Source organism: Rattus norvegicus, chromosome 12 (genome assembly GCF_021556685.1).
Source record: "Rattus norvegicus strain SHRSP/BbbUtx chromosome 12, alternate assembly SHRSP_T2T, whole genome shotgun sequence".
Taxonomy (NCBI): Eukaryota; Metazoa; Chordata; class Mammalia; order Rodentia; family Muridae; genus Rattus; species Rattus norvegicus.
This window is the reverse complement of record NC_141545.1, coordinates 30384813-30398980: the sequence shown is the minus strand read 5'-3', so window position 1 is coordinate 30398980 and position 14168 is coordinate 30384813. Positions and strand designations below refer to the sequence as shown.

General features: G+C 42.5%; 1 protein-coding gene across 1 annotated transcript in view; it reads right to left on the bottom strand.

The window, feature by feature from the left end:
- The window catches only part of LOC148002294 (uncharacterized), a 148947-nt gene that overhangs the window by 45811 nt on the left and 88968 nt on the right, over positions 1–14168 (bottom strand). The window lies entirely within an intron of this gene.

Below are 14168 nucleotides of genomic sequence, written 5' to 3'. Positions count from 1 at the left end.
GCCTGAGTTCTGGTCCCAGCACCCACACTGGGCAGCTCACAACTGCCTGTAACTCCAGCTTTAGATCTGATACCCTCTTTGGACATCCACAGTCATTCACACTGATGTGCCCACAGACACTTTACACACACATACACACACACACACACACACACACACACACACACACACACACACATCAATAAAAGGAAATAACACACTACGAGTAAACATCATAACTCTAATTGTCCCTTCACTCAAGGACAGCCTCAGGCCACCACAGTCTCACACATTTAACAATGAGTTATCTCTCCTTTTGATTTTGCACCAATGGAGCCACGTAAACAAATGATGGTTGAAATATAAAAGCCATGATCTGTTTTGAGATTATTTCTGGTGGGATTTAGTGACTATGGCAACTTTCCAAATCTCCTTATAACTCATGGGCATGCATATTTGCAAAGAATGCCACTGTGCTTCATATGAATGCTGAATATGAAGCTAAAAATACCTGTAAATGACCACTAATAATTTAAAGGGAAGTACAATTTATCATCTATTAAAATTGAAAACTACTGTGTATTGCTTGAGATATATATGTGTGTTATACACACACACACATATATGCATGTCTGTTATATACACATGTATACAGATGCATATGTGTGGTGTATGCACATGTATGTGAATGTGTATATCTATGTGTATGTGACATATGAACATGTGCATGAGTGAGTATGTGTTCCCATGTATACCTAGAGTTCAGAAGAGGGTATCCAGTGTTCTGTTCTCGCTCTCTCCACTCTGTTCCCTTGAGACAAGTTCTCTCATTGAGCCCAGAGCTATGCTGGTGGCCAGCAAGGCCTGATAGTCCTCCTGTCTGTGAGCTGCACAGCTCTAAGGGTTTGGGCACACAGCACTGTGCTTGGGTTGTTACATGGGTACAGGAAATCTGACTGGAGCCCTCTCCTTTACTCAGCCCATGATCTTGCCCTTTGAGCCATCTTCAGTTCATACATCTCAAAGTGAGCTGACAGATCAAAGGAGAAAGATCTTATTTAGAGAAAAATAAATGTTTGAAAAAAGTAAAATATGTTTGGGGGGAAATGGAGTGAGGCAAACATTAGTCAAATACCTTCAAAACGACTTTATTGCACCTGGTTGGGCAGGAATCTGTGGTGGCTTTTAGTATTCATCTTTCTGTTATATGGCTTTCTAAACCAAGGATGCTTTGCTTACTTTAGAACATTTAAAGGGAAGCATTTGAAGGGGTGGTTGATGTGTAAAGGAGTGTAATGGAATCGGTGGAACAACTACTATTTTCTGGCTATGGTTGACAGCAATTAATTCTATATTTCAAAATATATAGTAAAGAGAATCTAAACGTTCAGAATACAAATTAATGAAGACTGTTTGAGGCAAGGAAGAGGCCAATTATGCTGACCTGATTGCTGCGTATCAGATGTTTGTATTAAAAATAACACACTGAAGGACTGTGTCTTAGGGTTTTCGTTGCTGTGAAGAGACACCACGACCGAGGTAACTCTTACCAAGGTGAACATTTAATTGGGGCTGGATCACAGTTTCAGAGCTTTATTCCACTATCATTATAGCGGGAAGCATGGCAGCGTGCAGGCAGACATGGTGCTGGAAAAGGGGCTAAGAGCTCTGCATCTTGATTCGAAGGCAGCTAGGAGGAAACGCTCTTCCAAAATGGGTGGAGCCTGAGCACAGGAAGAAAAACTTTCACCCGCCCCAACGGTGACATACTTCCTCTAACAAGGGTACACTGCCCGACATTACAACTCTCTGTGGGCCAAGCATCTTCAAACCACCACAGACTTGGAAGTGGCCCAGTGGATAACGTATTTGTGCAAACCTGGGAGGCTAAGTTAAGATTCCTAGAGTTCATGTAATCCCAGCATGCCTATCATGAGGTGGAAGGAGAATCCCTGGAATGCAGTGGTGAACAACAAGAGATCTTGTCTCAAACAAGGTGGTAGAGAAAGACCAAATCCTGAGTTCGTTTCTCCTTAACTACCTGAGGTTCCTCTTTCCACATGCATATTCTCAAATACATAAAACCACATAAACATGATATATACACAGAGAGATAAAATAAAACGTACCAACAGTTAGTAGCTAGAGAGTCAGATCTGCAATTAAGAGTGCATGCTGCTTGAGGTTGGGGATTTAGCTCAGTGGTAGAGCGCTTGCCTAGGAAGCGCAAGGCCCTGGGTTCGGTCCCCAGCTCCGAAAAAAAGGACCAAAAAAAAAAAAAAAAAAAAAAAGAGTGCATGCTGCTCTTGCAGAGGACCCAAGTTTGTTTTCCAGCATCCACATCAGTCGGTGTATTCATAATCACCGGTTACTACAGCTCCATAACTCTAGGATTGGTCTCTGTGTATACTTCAACATAGATGCACAAGTGTACACATTTTAAATATGAATACGAGTAAATACTGTGCATTTAGGTTTTATGACTTCATCCTTCTCCCTGGGGCTTGGCCAGAACTATGAGGGTTCAATTAGAGTTCCATGGGAGACACTCTTATGATAAATAAACCTGTTGCTTTCCTTTCCTGCTGCTGTGATCAAATACCATGGTCAAAGCAACTTAAGAGAGAAAGAGTTTCTTTTAGCTCAGAGTTCCAAGTTATAGTCTAGTCCATCATGATGAGGATGACACAGCGGCAGGAACTTAATAGAGGTTATCCATCACATCACCTCCCAGGTCTAGAAGCAGAGGGTGATGGATGCGTGCTTGCCTGTGCCCAGCTTGTTTTCTCATTTCAATACAGCTCAGTATTCCAGCCCTGAGAATGTGTGCCACCTAAAATGTGCACACGTCTTCCCAACTTAATTAACATCATCAAGGTAAGCTCCCACAGGTATGCCCAGAGGGCTTTTTCCCAGGCAATGCCAGCTAGTCTCTGTCAAGTTGACAATTCACCCTGACCATCAATAAATATATAAATTGGACCTTTTCCTCTATTGATAATCATTATTCATTGCAAAAATTGTGAGTTTCAAAATAGCATTTTTATATATAATATTCTTTAATCATAGTCACCCTCCCATGATCCTGTCTTGGCCGTCCTACCCACTTTCCTCTCCAAAATATCCCCTTTCTACTTTGATGGCTGTTTAAAAAATATAATACCTAGGTTCTGCATAGGAGAAGAGACACCAGAGACATGTGATATTTTACTTTCTGAGTCTGGTTTATTTCACTTAACAGCATGACCTCCAACTTCATCCATTTTCCACAAGTGACGTGATCTAATCTGTCCTTATGACTATGAACACTCCATTGTGCTTGCGTTCTACATTTCCATCATCAATCCGCTGGAATCGAAGCTACTTCTCTAAATGGGTCATCATGAAGAGTGCTACAACAAATATGAATGTACAAAGGCTTTTTATAAGTGTGTGTGTGTGTGTGTGTGTGTGTGTGTGTGTGTGTACACTAAAGCAGGTATCTGCAGAGGCCAGAAAAAGGTGTCAGATTTCCTAAAGTCAGAGCTATGGACGGTTGTAAATCAATAAACAGTCTTACGTCGATGCTGAGAACCACATTTAGGTCCTCTGCAAGGGCTCCAAGAGATGCTAACCACTGAGCCATCTCTCCAGCCCCCAAAGAGCAAACATCCTGGTGGTGGACTGTCTCAGATTTATTCAGACACCCAAAAGTTATACAGCTGGACCATATGGTAGTTCTACTTTTTTTTTAAAGTTCTTGAGGTTTCATACCAGTTTCCATGGTGACTGCATTAATTTGCAGTCATACCAACAGTGGACTTTCAGAAACTCTTGACTAAAACTAACCCAAGTCCCTCTGGCCTTCTCAAGCCGTTAAGTGTCTGGAGATTCTCTAGTCAGCATCATCCTTTTGATACTGGATGTTTGTTTGTATTGCAAATGAACACAAAGCTCAGAGACAGGAAGCATCATGTCGACACCACACAAGTTCATTAGGGGTTCCAGGCCCATGTATAAAGCATCAGTTGCCGTGGTCTGTTTTGTTATAGTGCAAGCCAGTGGCATGTCTAGGATAGTTTCCCCCCAACCAGAGGCCAAGCCAATGGAGAGGCCACTGAGAACCAGCTGTCGACAGCCTTCTATTGTTAATTCATTAAACTCCGTGCTTTATCCTCCCTGGAAATTGCTGGCAAACAATAACACCGGTGCTTGCTGCCCGCTCTCGCTGACAATATCAATTATTTAGTTTTCTGCCAATTCCTGTTAGAGTTTCCCTAACTGGAAAATTTACACTGTGTTATTGAATTAAAAGCAGTGGAAAGCTTTAGGGAATTTAAGTCAATTAGCCAGAATTTGTAAACCCCTTTGTTCAAGGTAATTTGTTTACATGACTAATTCAACCTTTTAATTATGGGGGATCTACGCAGACCACAAAAGGTACCCCCCCTACAGCCATTCTTTGCTGGGCACAGCAATGCCAACATGACAAGACTCACTTTTCTTAATTTTTTAAGTCTCTCTCTCTCTCTCTCTCTCTCTCTCTGTGTGTGTGTGTGTGTGTGTGTGTGATATATTTCTGTTTGTGTGCAGGTGTGTGTGCCTAATACACGAAGGAGGACATCAGCTGGCCCACGCATCTACTTGAAGTAGAGTCTCTAATTGAATCTAGAGCTAGATTGGTGGTTGGCTCTGGGGTACAAACATATGCAGGGCTATACCCAGCTCTTTGCATGGGTAGTGGAGCTTTGAACTCAGGCCTTCATATTTGCACGGCAATCTCCCTTACCCACTAAGCAGTCCCTCTAGCTCCAACATTAGCATGTCAATCATTATTACCTCATAGAGAAATTTGCTGCCTCCTGTGTTTTCTCCATGTTCTTTTCCAGGCAGTTCTCTCATGCATGTCAGCAGAATATCTCTAAGTAGCATCTCACCAATTCTCTGCCTTTTCACAGTTCTTACAGGCTCCTCTTTCCATTTATTAAAGCTATCTTTTAAGAATGTTTTTACTTTTATGGCATTTGACAATCTCACACATGTAGAAAATGTATTGTGATTACTGGGACTCCTCCACCCTGTTTGGTCTTTTCTGTCATTCCTAGTATTAATCCTACAAGTGTTTTGAGGGGGTGGGGTGGGAGGGAGAATGCGTGGTGTCTTCCTTAACTACAGTAATGCCGTGTCCATTTTTATCTCTGTGAGCACGAGGATGTGGTTCCTTCCATCGTGTAAGCATCTCTCAGCGTCTCAGAGAAGCAGACAAGGAATGGGTAAATATTTCATCTGTAATTCTCCCTAGTCTGCTCTTTGACTACTGAAGTGCAGCCTCCTCTCTGTGAGTACTTTATGCATTTACATATGGGGTGATTATGTCACATAGTGTGTATGTGGTACGTGCACATGTATGTGTATGCTCGTGTGAATATAGATACATATGGGCTCCTGTGAGTGTAGATACATATGGAGTGTGTGCATTTACCTGGAAGTCAGTGATCAAACTTCAATATCTTTCTTTTGGAGCTATTCTCCTTGTTTTCTGAGATGGCCTTTCTCTCTCTCTCTCTCTCTCTCTCTCTCTCTCTCTCTCTCTCTCTCTCTCTTCCTCATACCTGGCACTTTCAAGTTCCACTGCACTGAGCTCAGCAGAGCTGTCTGTGACTCAAACACTAGCATTGCAGTCACAAGTCACAATGCCTGGATTGTCATGTGGCCTATGGAAGATTCAGATCACTTTAGACTTGAACACCAAACACTTCCTAGACGGAGCCGTCTCCCCAGCCCTGAACCCTAACGATGAGAATATGGAGATGCAGGGTGTGAGAATGTGTGTGTCATTCTGAGAAATGACAGCCACCCTTGTGAGATTGGAACATGTTTCAATTGAGTGCTTTGATTAATACTTGAGGGCTGCAAGAACATCTTCCACACTGAATAGCGAGTATAGCTGGGATTCACGAGTACCCTGCAGGGATCTGCCCCATGTCCTGACACCCACTAAGACATAGAAAGGGTGGTTTGAGAAACCACTGTGGGGTGAGATTTCTAACTTCTTCTGATGGTCTAGGTCTACTGGATTACTTCCAAGATGAAAATTAAATACCTCTGCTTCCAGAAGCCATAGGTTTTGAAATTAAAACCCCAGTGCCAGGTGTGAGTTATTGACCAGGATGGGGTGGGGATGCTCTAGATAGCTGCCAAAATGGCACAGGTCGTTGCCATGGATTTCAGGTGTACACTAGAATTAGATGCTAAGATCCTGTTGTTGAAGACAGCACACATCCTGACACAAGATGCAAAGAAACAATGCTTCATTCAAGCTGAAAGTTGCCTCCCTGCTGGCTAGCATTCATGGTGTCAGAAGTTGCTATACAGGCAGCTGGGGAAGAGAAAAGCTATTTTTTTTTTTACACTGTGGACCCTGCATGCTACAATACTGACCTGACCTGTCAGGCAAGATATACATACTGTCTGGGAGGAGAGTATTTCCAATGATTGAAAAACTGAGTCTCTTTTTTTTTTAAATTAATTTATTCGTTTAAGTGTGATGTATGTGTGTGTCAGGGGCGGGTGTAAGCCTGTGCATGTGCAGAAGGCAAGAAGAGGGTATTGGGTTTCCTTTCCCATCACTCTCCTTTGAGGCAGGGTCTCTCCCTGAACCTGAAGCTCATGTTTTCTCAGCTATGCTGGAGATCAGAAAGCCTCACCTATTCTTGTGTGGTGATTTGAATAGGTATGGCCCCCACAGATGCATGTGTTTGAATATGTTTCGCCTCAGGAAATGGTACTATCAGAAGCTGTGATCTTGTTGGGGTAGGTGTGGCCTTGTTGGAGGAAGCATGTCAATGGATGGGGGCGGGCTTTGAGGTCATATATTCTTAATCTCAGCTCAGTGTAGAACAGAGTGTCCTTCTGCTGCCTTTGGATCAAGCTGTAGAACTCTTGGCTCCTTCTCCAGCACCAGGCCTCCCTGGATGCTTAAGAATTGCTTTAGTCAGGCTGGAGAGATGGCTCAGCGGTTAAGAGCACTGACCGTTCTTCCTGAGGTCCTGAGTTCAATTCCCAGCCACCACATGGTGGCTCACAACCATCTGTAAAGGGATCTGATGCCCTCTTCTGGTGTGTATGAAGACAGCTACAGTGTACTCATGCATAAAATAAGTGAATAAATCTTTTTTTTAAAAAAAAGAAAGAAAGAAAAAGAATTGCTTTAGTCATAGTGTCTCTTCACAACAATAAAACCCAAACTAAGATACCACGTCACCGATCCCCTTACATCTGGTTTCACAGGCATGTGTGAGATACCCCTCTAGTTACATGGGTGCTAGGATTTGAACCTTGATTCTCACAATTTTACAAGTGCTCTTAAACACCCTCCCCATCCGCCACACGGAGCCTTACTTAAATATAAAGCCACTGAAGAATGACTGAAGCTTTATCTCCTAGATAGCCTTCTGCAGTGAGAAGCCATTCCTAGGTCCCACTTAGTTCTTGAATTCCTGTCTTGTGGTGGAAACAATTAAGGCTCCTGTTGTCATTCTGTAAAGTGGTGGAGCTGGCAAGATCTGAAGGTCTTTAGTTAAAATTCAAGCAAGGTTCTGTTCTCACTGCCTCCTGATCTTATCCCCATGATTTTCGTTTAATTCTCTCCGATTTGTGCTCCTACATAAATGGCTGCTGGCACTGCAACTAGCATATACTGCCGGCTTTACAGACTCCATTTGATGTAATTCTGCATCATCCCCGGTAAGAAATGCAGTGTCAGGATCTTTCTTTTTTTAAACTTCAAAGGACAAAAAGAAAAAAAGAACACAAATCATTTTGAACAGGAGGTGGGGTAGGGTGGGAGGAAAAGAAGAGTTGAGGACTCTGGGCTCATCAATTCTAGCGGTAGATGTGGATCTGAACTTACTGGAATCTGATGCTTTTAAAAAAATGTATTTCCAAAGCTGCAAAGACGGTTAAAAGCACTTGCTGCTCTTGCGGGAGGTAAACAAGAGTTCCATTCCCAGCAACTATGTCAGACAGCTCAAAACTACCTGTGACAGCAGCTCCAGGGGATTTGCCTCAAGTAAGATTGATTCTTTTATCTATCTATCTATCTATCTATCTATCTATCTATCTATCTATCTATCCACATCTATCTATCCATCCATAAATCAATCTATCTTTTCATCCACAAATCTATCCATCCATCTACCTATCTGTCTGCCTGTCTGTCTATCTATCTATCCATAAATCTATCTATCTATCTATCTATCTATCTATCTATCTATCTATCTATCTATCTATCTCTATTGTTGTCTTGTGTATCTATCCCAGGCTGGCTTTGAACTGCAATCCTCCTTCAATGTGACCCAGATGCTGGGATTGTGATGTATGCTATTGTACCTGATAAGCTTTGTAAGGACTTTCAAGTGCTTACCTGTGTATTAGTAGACTTTTCCTCCAGAGAGAGGAACAGTACCAGTAGGATACATAATACATACATGCATGCATACATACATACATACATACATACATACATACATATTGTATACACACACACATATAAAGAGATTTATTAGATTGACTTGCAAGATTGTCTGAAAAGCCCAGAGAAGGTGGTCCACACCCCATAGAGCTAAGAACCTGGGAGCTGCTCATTCTACAGGACTGAATACCTCAGTCGTTCCACTGAAACTGAAACCACAGATATTCCCTAGATAGTCACCGATGTTTAGTCAAAGAAGCTGTGGTTATAAGGTCAGAAGAGGTTGATGACAGTGAAGATAGATACACCCGGGAAGAAGTGAAAGGAAGCCACCAACACAGCTGCTTCTTTGACCTCTTCATACCTTGGTACTGTGTAACGTCAGCACCTGACAGGACCCTATAAGAAAGCTCTGCCCAGTATAAGAGTGAGTCTCTTCCTCTTCAGTTTCAGGTTTTAACTAAGTCCACTTGAGGTTTTACCTTCATTGTTAACCTGACTAAATTAATAACTATCTAGGAAATGGGCAAGGCACACCTCTTGCAGCATCTGGGAGGGTGTTACTAGAGAGGAAGCCCCACACTGAAAGTAGACAGAAGTCCCTTCTTCATGGGCTGGAGTCCCCGATAGAAGAAAAGCTACTGAGGAGTGCTTTCCAGGCTCCACTTCCCAGCCCCTAGAGGCGTGATTGGCCAGGGATCACAACTGGTGTTTCCTGAGAGGGGAAGCAGGCAAGAATGGCTGAGAGTGAAAAGACCTCAGGCAGCAGAAAGCTTAGTGAGAACAGACTCTTGGGAGGCAGCTTCAGTGACACGCCTCATTTAATGGGGGAAACAAAGGCTGCTTAAACAATTGGGGGATGAGTAGAGGTTTTTGGGATGAGTGTACATCATTGGCCGAAGCTACAGGTGCTAGGGATGCATCATTTGCATAGGGGGAATTCCAGGTGCTGCCTAGACATGACCTTATAAGGGAGGCGAGTAAGTTTAACCTGGCTTCCAGGCTATACGACCTCCTCTGGTAGGGGCAAAATCAGGGAAGATCTCCATTCTCCCTTAAGGTGTTCTCCAATCAAGTGTTCTACCAGAATGGCTCGAGAAGTGAGAAATGCAGGTGTTTCCATAAATATGCCTTTCAGAGTCTGGAACGATGGCACAGTGGTTAAGACCATTTGATTTACTTCTAGAAGACCTTTGGTTGATTCTGAGTACCCATGTAATCAGATGGCTTACAACCAACTTTAGCTCCATCTCCAGGAGAACCCACTCCCTCTTCTAGCTTCTGTAGGCACTTACACACACACACACACACACACACACACACACACACACACACACACACACACACAAAATAAATATACTTTGGCATACAAAAAAAACAGATTAATAATCCATTGTTTGAACATAACAACTGAACAATTGCTTCGGTAAAAATACTCTCACCTTTCTTACCCCAAAGGAGGAAAACAAAACCCAAACAAAACAAAAGAAACAACAAAAAATGAAGGCAAGTGGATTCAGGAAAATATGAAATTATCCTTGAAAGGGGACTAATTATGTTTTCTCTATAAAAGGGAGACAGAAAGTTTAAATGTAGAAAAGCAGATTTTGACATATATACACACAAAACAAAATGACGTGCAGCTGGTTTTGATAGAGCCTGTGCTCGCTTGACAGTTTTATCAGCCCAAACAATTAAAAAGTCAGCAATTATTATTTTCCAAGCACTGAGTTGAAGGAGGGGGTGACTGCCGGGTTAAGCAAAATCATCACTCTTTTAGACAAATAAGATGAATTATCTTCCCCAGAGGATTCCTTCACTCTGTATTTGCTCAGAGATACCTTTCACGTCAGTAACCATGCTCCTGCAAAAAGAAAAAAAAAAAAAAGCTCCCTGCTGCCACCATTGTGAATTTAAACTCTCTGTTGACACTATACCAGTTAAAGAAATAAAGGCATGTATAGCATGCTTGTGTGGAAACAGGCGGAAGAGGTAGAATTGTCCCTGAGCAGGCCTATTAGAGATATAATATGGACTACTATTAATATAGGAAGCCCTTTAGCAAGGTCCCGTGTATAGATCCATGCTTCAGAATAAGTAGGATGAATAAGTATGACAAAGAGGATTTATTAGACTGGCTTACAGGATGTGGGCTGGGTAGTTCAATGACAGTCTAGATACGCTGGAGAGGCAGAGAAATCTGCCACTCAGTGCATGAGACAGGATGTTTCAACTGTCCCAATTGGGTGAGTGAAGGCCTGAGAATTTCTGGAGAGGAACTCACCTTCCTTTTACATCGGGAGGATGAAGAAGATAGGTCTTGGGGTCAGTGAAGGATGGTGGCAACGGTTACAGCACCAGCACCAGCTCAACTGCAGGGAGTGGAAGTAGGTAAGCCAAAATCAAGGACTTTTCCCAAGGAGCTCCTTACATGTGAGCTACCACTAAAAGGTGCTAATTCTTCTGAGGGCAAAACTTACCCTTAGGTTAATCCTTTCAAGAAATGTCCTTATAGGACTGTCCACAGGTGTATCTCAGAGTTGACTCCAGATGCAATCAAGTTAACGACAGTATTCATTAACCAGCAAATTTAGCAATTGGTTTATGAACAGTAAAACATGATTTTGCTAATCGATGTAAGGTCCTAGTCCAAGGTTTAGAAGAAGCAATCACTATAGTTCTCTTGTGAGGTTGTTACATGACCATATATTGGGATAAATTCTTTACATCACCACCAGTAACACAGAAATAAGTGTCTTCGAGGAGCATAGTCCAATACCCAAGAACCTCTAACACATTCCAGACCTAGGTGCAGCTCCTCAGCAGGCACATAATAACAAACAAACAAACAAACAAACAAACAAACAAACAACAGCAGCAGGCTTTGTAGCTCATGCCTGCAATCCCTAGTCGTGAATAAAAATAGACAGAAAACCACAGCTAAACACAATATAGAGACCAACAGATTGTAGGACAGCCCAGCCCCAATGTATGGGGTTCTTGGGGCTTTCTGGCCAGCCAGTTTAGCCAGTCCGTGACCTCCTGTTTAAGTAAGAGATCCTATCTGAAAAAATAAGAAGAAGAATGCTTAAGGAAGACACACAGGATTGACCTTTGGGCTCCACATGCATGTTGATATACACACATACATATGAGTTACCTTGTACCCTTACTCCAGCATGTACAACCATGTCCACACATAGTTACAGGAACAAAGATGTCCACATGCAAAAAGGAGTCACATATCTTAGTGACAGAAAAGATTTTTTTTTCCCTTTTGGGTATTGTCAGACTGGAGCAATGGCTCAGTGGTTAAGAGTCCTTGCTTTTGCAGAGACTCTGAGTGTGATTCCCAGCACCCATGTCAGGTGGCTTACAACAGCCTATAAGTCCAGGTATAGGAGACACAACACCCTCTCCTGGCCACCTTGGGCAGTGCACTCATATACAGGTATACACATAGGTACATAGTTTTCAATAAAATAAATGTTTGTTCAATTCTTGAAAAGAGTAGCAATACATTTTCTTTTCCCTTTCTCTGTCTATTTAAATGTTGAGGGAAGCCATCTTGTCAAATGAAAAGAAGGGAGCAGAATTAAAAAGAATCATGTGGCACTCTGTCTTCTCAGGCTGTCTGAAAGCACTCCTGTTGATATAGTACTATCAAAATTAATTCTGCCTGCTTATACTCTTTAGTGCACTTTTTCAAATTGAAAGCACAAAATCCAAATGCACCTGAGTCTTAAAAGGAATCAGTTCAGTTGTTACAGCTGATGTTTTTCCAACTCAAAAACCATTGTTCAAAGCCCCAGAACTCAACAGTCATTAGTTGCCTATAGAGTTCTTATCTCATGGATAGCCCTATGAGATTCCCCGCCTTCTGTGTGAGCCTGTATTTTGATATTGCTATTGTTCTAATCTTGTCTCTGCAGCTATTTCTAGGAGGGACTGCTTCTCAATGGACTTCCTGGAATTCTGACTCTTAAGTTCTTTCTGTGATGTTTCTTGAGCCATAGATGCAGGAACTGTTATGCAGATGTATACATTGGGGCTGGGCTCTCCCACAATCTGTTGATCTCTATATTGTGTCTAGCTGTGGTTTTCTGTAATTATCTCCATTTGCTATAGAAAGAAGCTTCTCTGATGTGGGGTGACAGTTATACTTATCTATGGGTGTAAATTTAGAAATTATGCTAGTCTAGCAAAGTGTCAGTAGCAACCTCACTAACCCCAGGCAGTTGGCTAGATTCCTAGCATTAGGCATGATTCTCCTCCTGTTGAGTAGGTTTTAAGTTCAATTACACCACTGTTTGTTACCACCAACATGTGAATGTCACTTACTGCACATTTATTGTATCTTGCCACCTTGGTCATTATTGTGACTCATAGGTGTTGAAGATGGGTAGGATATTAACTGATTGCCTCCTTTGGCAGATTGCAAAGTGTTTTCTGGAACTGGAGAAACTAGACTTTAGGAAGGAGCCTTTTAGATTAGAATAATCATGACTATAGGCTTACCTTCAACCTTTGAGAGGCAGCCAAGAACACCAGCACTAGTGTATATTGTTTTGAAAGTCAGTTGGACTCCTGCAACCAACTGTTCGAACAAAAGTCTTTTGTGTCTTGTATTGGAAGGAGAAAGATGGACGAGGGACAAATAACATCAAGGTTATCTGATAAGCCTCAAGGAACCTCATTTATTTACTTATCCTTAAAGGAAGCTATGCCATTTGGGCTGACAATGCACCCCCACAAGAACCATGGATTTGCCCTCATTTTATTTATATGTATGTGTATTGAAAGTATGCCATTTGTGTGCAGGGGCTTGCAAAACCCTAAGAGGTCATCAGATTCCCTGGCGTTGGAGTTACTGATGGTTGTAAGCCGCCCAATTTGGTACTGAGAGCTAAATTCATGGCCTCTGCCAGAGCAGTGTCTTAGCTGTGTTACACCACCAAGAGTAAAATCAAATTGGGGAGAAAATGGTTTACTCATCTTAGAACTGGTTGACTAGCATCCAGGAAATCAAGACAGGAACCTGAAGGAGGACCTGATGCAGAGGATATGGAAAAATGATGCTTACTGGGAAGGATAAAGAGGAGGAAGAAGAAGAACAGGAGGATGAGGGGCAGGAGGAGGAGGAGCAGGGGCAAGAGGAGGAGGAGCAGGAGAAGGAGGAGGGGCAGGAGGAGGATAGGAAGAAGAAGAAGGACCAAAATGTCTAGATCATATAAGAAAGAGCCTCTGGGTGAAGGGCAGCCCAGCCCTGGGCTGGAAAGTGCAGGGTTGGGGCAAGGTATGCCAGGTAGGGACTGAGGGATGCTAGGTGAACCTGGAAGCCAGGTCTGATTTGATACATAAAACATGCACTTCAGTCCCTTGTCTCACATCCGAAACCAAACATTATCATTAAATACTTGTTTTATTTTACTACTAACTGTGTGTTCACGTGTACACAGGTGCATGTAGAGAGGATATCTTGTGTCTATATTGATATCATACCTGTCAATAATAAATCCAATGCTCTATGGCTTAGGCAGGAAGTAGGAAGTGGGACCTCTGGGAGGCAGAAAGGATTCTGGGATAGTGCCGAGTGTGGAAGAGTCACCCAGGAAGATGTGACATATCGGACACATGACACCTGAGCATGGGTACCAGCCACGTACCAGAATGTAGATAAGAATAAATGGGCTAATTTAAGTTATGATCTAGTCAGAGATGAGCATAGCTATGTGGC